The sequence below is a fragment of the Gossypium arboreum genome, chromosome 4, assembly GCF_025698485.1.
Source record: "Gossypium arboreum isolate Shixiya-1 chromosome 4, ASM2569848v2, whole genome shotgun sequence".
Taxonomy (NCBI): Eukaryota; Viridiplantae; Streptophyta; class Magnoliopsida; order Malvales; family Malvaceae; genus Gossypium; species Gossypium arboreum.
The window spans coordinates 13,104,916-13,112,728 of NC_069073.1; the positions used below are offsets into that span (position 1 = coordinate 13,104,916).

The following is a 7,813-nucleotide window of genomic DNA, read 5'->3' on the forward strand; positions in this document are numbered from 1 at the left end:
GATTATTTTGAGGTCGAAGATTATTACCCATGTAATTTATTTGCTCGTTCTCCATGCTGGTGCCGAAGGGTAAATATTCTGAATTGCCTATTCCACCTCCACTCGTGTCACACTGCATCACTGGATGTACCTGCGTAGAACCACATGAACTGTTAATCTTTTTATGCAAGAGTTCTACCTGGTTTGATAACATGGTGACTGTATCTAGGTTGAAAACACAGGCTAGTTTTGTTGGTTTTATTTTCATAACTTGCCACTGATAATTATTCAGTGACATCTCTTCAATGAACTCATAATCTTCCTCAGGTATTTTGTTATTTAAGGTTCCATCAGCCACTGCATCGATCATCTGTCTAGTTGAGGGGTTCAAACCATTGTGGAAAGTTGGAACCTGTAGCCATAACGGTAACCCATGGTGAAGGCACTTTCTTAATCAATCCTAGTATCTCTCCTATGCATCCTATAGTGTTTCTAAATCCATCTACACAAAAGAAGAGATATCATTCCATAATTTAGTCATTTTAGCCAGCGAAAAATATTTGAGTAAAAATTTTTTGGTCATTTGATCCCAAGTAGTGATTGACCCTCTTGGTAACGAGTTTAACCATTGTTTAGCCTTATTCCTTAATGAAAAAGGAAACAATCGAAGGCGAATGGCATCGTTAGAAATGCCATTGATCTTAAAGGTGTCACAAAATTCTAGAAAATTTGCTAAATGAGTGTTTAGATCCTCGTCCTGCAAACCATCAAACTGAACAAACTATTCTATCATTTGAATAGTGTTAGGTTTTAGTTCAAAATTATTGCAGCAACAGCAGGTCGAACAATACTCGATTCAGTTCCTGTTAAAGTAGGCTTAGCATAATTATACATAGTACGAGGAGCAGGATTTTGATTAACAGGATTTGCGGCAACTACAGGAGGTAGCGGATTATTCTGATTATCGGCCATCTCTTCAGTAAAATCTGTAACATCCTCTTGCTCTTCCTCTATATATTGTAGACTTCATCTTACTTCTCTTCGATTTCTGCGAGATGTACTCTCTATTTCACTATCAAAAAGCAAAGGTCCTGACGAGTTCCTTCTAGTCATAAACTAGAGATACCTACCAGAAGCAATTAAAAAGAAAAATTAGAAAAGAGGAATGAAGCTAAAAATAAAAATTAAACTGCAATAAAACTAAAAATGGCTAAAGTAATAAAATTCAAGCGTTCCTAATATCTTAGTCCCCGGCAACGGCGCCAAAAACTTAATGGTCGCTAAACTAACTAAAAATTTCGACTAAGGCAAGCGCACCTATCGAACAATAGTATAGTTGTAGTGAGACCAAAAATATCATATCCACAAGGACTAAAAATACTAGTAATTACTATCTTTTTATTATTTAGCCTAAACATTAAAGGGATGTTTTAAACTAAGATTAACTATTTAATTAACTAAGAACACGACAGAGATAAAAGTTGGAAAATACTTTTGGAAAACCGATGGAGAAGATAATACCCAAGGAAGAATCCACCTAGACTTCACTTATTACTTCTGAAATAGGCGATTTATTCACTTGACTTAATCCGTAGAAATCCCTGATTTATGTTAATATCTCTCTCGAGACTAAAAACAACTGACTCTAGGTTGATTAATTGAAATCTCTTTCTAATTAAAACCCCTATTATCGCATTAACTCGATCTATGGATTCCCTTATTAGATTTGACTCTAATCCGACAGATTTACGTTGTCCTATGTCTAGGATTGCATTGAAATCTGCTTAATTATGCTAGATCTACTCTTAAACAGGGACTTTTGCTCTACTGAATAAGCACATCAAAACCTGAATTAATATCCTGAAATATTCAAGCAATGATTAAAAGTCATAATTAAGAATAAGAACAAGTATTTATCATATAATTCAAATAGTAATAAGATCTGTCTTGGGTTTCATCTCCCTTAGGTATTTAGGGAGTTTAGTTCATAACGATGGGGGAAAACATCTCAAAATTGGGAAAACAACAAAACATAAAGAAAACCCAAAGAACTTCTAAGGAAATTGAATGGAGATCTTCAGTCTTGAAGTAGATCCTGCTTTTGAGCTGATTTCGATGGCTGTCTTCGAGTATTCTCTGCCTTCTGCTCTCCGTCTCCGGCTTGATCCTCTTGTAGGGTGTTTATTTAGACTTTAGAATGCCCAAAATAGCCCAAAATTAGCCTTTTCTGAATAGAATTAGACTTGGGCTCAACAGGGACACGGTCGTGTGTCACGTCCGTGTAAAGGTGCTTAGGCCGTGTGCAATTCTGACTTGGTTTAATGTCGACACGGCCATAACACACGGGCGTCTAGCCTACCCGTGTGGAACATTGAAATCAGCCTATTTTGTACATTTTTGGCTCTTTTCTGGCTCTTTCCACTTTCCTATGCTCTCCTGAGTATAAAACATGAAATTAAAGGATTAAAAGCATCGAATTCAATAAAACTAATGGTAAATCATCCATAAATATGTCAAGCATGGAATAAAAATATGTATATATTATGGTTTACTATATAGCTACGGTGAGTCGAGAATATCATATCCACGAGGACAAAAAGTACTAGTAATTACTATCTTTTTATTATCTAGCCTATAAAGTGAAGGGTTGTTTTTAATCTAAAATTAAACTAAACTAATTATTAAGCAACAGAGAGCGAATTAGGAAACTAATCGAAGAAAACTTATGAGAGAAACAATACCCAAGAAAGAATCCACCTAAACTTCACTTATTATTCTAAATCTAAATTAAATGATTTATTCATTTGATTTGATCTGTAGAAATCCTTAAATTATATTAATATCTCTTTCGAGAGTAAAAATAACTGATTCTAGGTTGATTAATTGAAATCTCTTTCTAATTAAAACCTCTATCATCACATTAACTCGATCTATAGATTCCCCTATTAGATTTGACTCTAATCCAGTAGATTTATGTCGTCCTATTTCTAGGATTGCACAACTCCACTCAATTATGCCAGATCTACTCTTAAACAGGGACTTTTGCTCCACTGAATAAGCATATCAATCATGAATTAAAATCTTGAAAACATTAAACATGAAGGTAAGTAAACATAATTGAGATCAAGAACAAATATTTATCTTGTAATTCAGAAAAATCAAATAATAAGATTTGTCATAGGTTTCATCTTCCCTAGATATTTAGGGAATTTAGTTCATACTTGGAAAGGAAAACATCTCAAAAATAGGAAAACAACAAAACATAAAGAAACCCAAAAAACTTCTAAAGAAATTGAATGGAGATCTTCAGTCTTAAAGGAGATCCTGCTTCTGAGTTGAGTCTGTCAGCTTTCTTCGAGTAATTTTTGCCTTCTACTCTGCGTGCCCCCCTTAGGTCCTCTTCTAGTGTGTATTTATAGACTTTAGAATGCTCAAAAACCCTAAAAATTGGGTTTTTCAGCGTAATAGGGAAACAGGGTGCAAAATCAACACGGACTGGCAGCGTGTGGCCAGCTCATGTGGAAATGCCCAGGCCATGTGGATCCTGGAAACAGCTCTTTTTGCCCGATTTTGGCTCATTTTTCACTCCTTTCGCTCCCTTATGCTCACCTAAGTATAGAAATATGAATTTAAAAGATTAGGAGCATCAAATTCACTAATTCATATAATAAATCATCCAAAAACACATCAAGAATGAGATTAAAAACATGTTACTTTTATGGCTTATCACTTACATTTTGCATATTATCCTTATTAAGTTTATGCATCATTATGACTTATATTATGTTTTAATGTTCAAGTTATAGAAATACCACTAAGTCATACTTAGTGTACGCTTTGTTTTTCTGTGCGTAAGTTAGGTATTGTACATATACTTAGTGTACGATTTGTTTTTTTCTGTGCGTAGGTTAGGTATTGTACGTTTCAATCATTGACTTAACATCCAGTAGCAAATCCCGAACTCAATTGTGGGTGATATGCTCATTTTGATTTTTGGCATGTACCTAGGATGTTTAATGCTTTTTGACCATTTTCAATCTTGTTCGTCTTTTATGAATATGTAATTAAATATAAGTGTGGTGGAAAATGGTCATTTTGTGGATGATTTGATAGGTTGCTTGGATTATATACTTAAAATCTTCATATATGAGATAGTAACATGCTAAATCTTGTGTTTTGATTGATGCTTTGATGCAAGATGATAATTGTATGTTGAGTTCATACATATCAAGGAGTTGGTAAGTTCATGTTTATATCTATGTTATGTTTGAAAAAGGTTTGGTAGTTCAAATGTTTAGGTTATAAAGCTTATATGAAATCAAATGTTGAATGCTTGAATGCTTAAATATTTAGCTTGATATTGAGGTGCCATTGAAGGCATATTGGTTAAACGGTTGATTGTGTAGGTGATATTGAGATATGCTTTTGGTTAATATAGTTAACTTTTGATTGGTATGTGCATTGGGCATAAAATGGACATTTTAAACATAAGATTTTACCATTTCTAAGCTCAAGTATCGATATTTTGGTATTTTGTATCGATACTTGACCATATGAATAATTTTTAAAACTAACAAAATGCCAAAATGGTATCGATACTTATACAAGTATCGTATCGATACTTTTTCATAAATATCGTTACCCTTGTTTTTGTAAACAAACAGAATCTTGACTTGGTATCGATGCCAAATAACGTATCAAAATGGTATCAATACCAAGAAATTAAATATCGATACCAACTTAAAAATGTTAAAATTTTACAATTCAACCCTATTTCATGGCTGGATTTCGCGATTAGGTCCATATAGCTTACAAATAATTATTATATTTGATTGTATGTGATTTGATAATAATTAATTGAGATTTAAATTAATAAATTACATGTAACTTGTTTGGTTTTTGTTTGTAGCATCATATTACTCGAGTCTGGCGATCGGATTGGGTAAGGAGTGTTACAGCTCATCAGTCTTGTTTTTAAAGATTCACTTAGTGTCAATAATATTAAACTTAGTAGGTCTAAAGTCCCGACTTTTGTCGATGTCAAAAAATGAAATTTCAGAAACCTATTTTCGTAGACCGAGATTGTAATAATAAAATAGAAAGATGATCAGAGTTATTATAAAAATATATTGAATGGAAATTAAGTAATTTAACTAAGAAATTGTTAATTAAAGCTTAGGAACTAAATTGTAAAAGTCTAATAGCTATTGAGTTTTAATTTAGAAAATGCTTTAGGACCTAGTTAGCAATTATCCAAGGGAACAAAATTGTTATTTAACTATATTTAAATATGAGATAGTGTGTAACAATCCAATTTTCAATGGTACTAGAAAAGGCGATTTCAAAAGCCCATTTTTGTAAATCGAGTCCGTAAATATTGAATATGAATATTTACGGAGTTGGTATAAAAGTATATTAAAGTTTGGTCAGGTAATTTTGTTGAATTAATAGTTAATTGGTGCTAAATTGATAGATTTTAAACTTAGATCATGAAAAATGACTTGATTGTAACATTTAATTATTAGTTTTGTACATAGGGACTAAAGTGAATAAAATGTGAAATATCTGAATTTGTGACTAAATGTTTAGTATGTCAATAGGTGAAAGCTGAACATCAGGTTCCATTAGGTTTATTACAGCCTGTAATGGTTCAAACAAGAGGAAATGGGTACGAGTCGTAATGGATTTTGTTTCAGGATTGCCACTGACTTTGAAAAAGAAAGATGTTATCTGGGTTGTTGTTGACAGATTGACGAAATCGACACACTTTATTCCGATTAGAACTATTATTCACTTAAGAGATTAGCTAAGTTGTATATCTTTGAGATCATTCGGTTACATGGCTTGCTTGTATCTATTATTTCTTATTGTGATCCAAGATTTACTTCCAAATTTTGAGGTAAACTACATGAAGCCGTAAAACTCTATTCATCAAATCCATGAATGCAGTAGGGGAAATTGTCAAATCAAGCGTCATAACAAGAAATTCATAATGGTTGTAACGGGTTTTAAACGTTGTTTTCGGAACATCTAGTTCTTTAACAAACGTTAACTTTTCAATCCATTTTGAGGTGATTTGATAAACAATGTTAGTTCAAGGGGTTAAAAGAAGCGAAAAATTAAATAGAGTGCTAAAATAACTCTTTTCTTTTTCTTTTTCTTTTTTGTAAAGTTAGAAGGCCAAATAAGTCTTCTTTTTTTTTAAGGAAATGTAAGGAGAGTTGAATTTCTCTTGCTTCTCCTGAGTTATTTTATTTTTAATTAACCCTAATTTGGGGGAAAGTTAAGAAAGAAAAGTGAGGTACTTCTTAAGAAGTGAAATTATATTTTATCCTATTAATTTTTTAAGGAATATTTGATACATTTTCGATGCATAAGTCTCACACACCATTCGTGAATAAACTTGTGACACCTCATCATTAAATAAAACAAAAAATAGTTGAAGACTTGTAAATAAATACTAATAAATTTATTTAAACATAATTAAACAATAATTAATTATAAATAAATGTTAAAACCCTAAATACTAAATCGAGACCCTAGACTTTATATCTAAGTCTCTAAACCCTTAAATCCAATATATTAAATGTGAGAGTTATTAATATTTATTTATAGTAGGTACGCTTAATGTTTAATTATATTTATATAAATTATTAGTACTTATTTACAAATCTTTCATATTTTTATTTAATTTAATGATAATATGGCATGTTATTATTTATAGATGGTGTATGAAACTTATGCACCAAAAGTGCATCAAATATTATTTCTTATGTTTTACCTGAATTATTTTACAAAAAAAACATAGATAGAAAAAATATTATAATTAATTATTTATTTAACTTTCAAAAGTTAAACCGAACAAAAATTGTAGATATTCTTTTACCTTCATTTAATAATTTTATCTAGCAGACAATAAAATACATAATATCCTTTTCCTGTAATCTTCCTTTTCTTTCTTTACTTCCCTTTATATTCCTTTATGTTTATCCAAAACAGTATTGAAACATTAAACTGCAAGGAAATAAAAGAAAAGCTAGAAACAATCAAATAAAAAGTAGTAAAAAAAAACAAACTGCAATAAGGAAAGACGAAGAAACTTGAGAGAAAAGAGATGGAACATCTTTGGAGCAGTTAAAAGGAAAAAAAGAAGCAGCAAAATCAAAATCTTGCACAAAGATGTTAGATTTGTTGGGGGGGGGGGTTGTTAAATCCCAATCTATTCAACTTATAACCTGAGAAAAAGCAAAGAATCAAATCTCTTAATTCTTTCTCCATGTCACTCTTTGTTTGCTATCGGAGAACAAAATTCCTAAGTTATAGGCACAAGAAAAATACCAAATCAATTAAAAAAGCAAAGCACATTACTTGAATGTCAGCATGTTTGTGGTTTCATTTTCATTTTAATTTGATGGGCAAGCTTATTGAAGGCTTCTACTGTATATTCCCTCGAAGAGACTTTCTTTTATATATATATATATATATATATAATCTTTTAATATGTTATGTGGAAGTATTTGTTAAATTTTTTATATGCTTACTTAGCTCGGTATAACAATTCTATCATGGCCAGCACGAGAAAAACTGAATAAATTCATACTGTTCATTTTCTAAATTGTTAAATTTCTTCTCTTGTCAGTGCATAATTGGGAAATAAAGTGCTGTTTCTTTTTTTTTTTTTTTTTTTTTTGGAATTGACGACATTCAATTTTCGTATTTTAAACACTGCAGCAAGGTGCCAGACAAAATAAAATAAAGTGAAAAGAGGTACAGTCGGAACACCTAAAGCAAAATGATTCCTATTAATAATCCAATAATTTAATTGGCTAAGAAG

General features: G+C 31.3%; 1 non-coding gene across 1 annotated transcript; it reads left to right on the forward strand.

Moving 5' to 3' along the window:
- Positions 1 to 407: 407 nt before the first annotated feature.
- On the forward strand, positions 408 to 514 carry LOC128292063 (small nucleolar RNA R71). Its single transcript, XR_008282048.1, has one exon. It is a non-coding gene; the product is annotated as a small nucleolar RNA R71 (small nucleolar RNA).
- Positions 515 to 7,813: the final 7,299 nt, after the last annotated feature.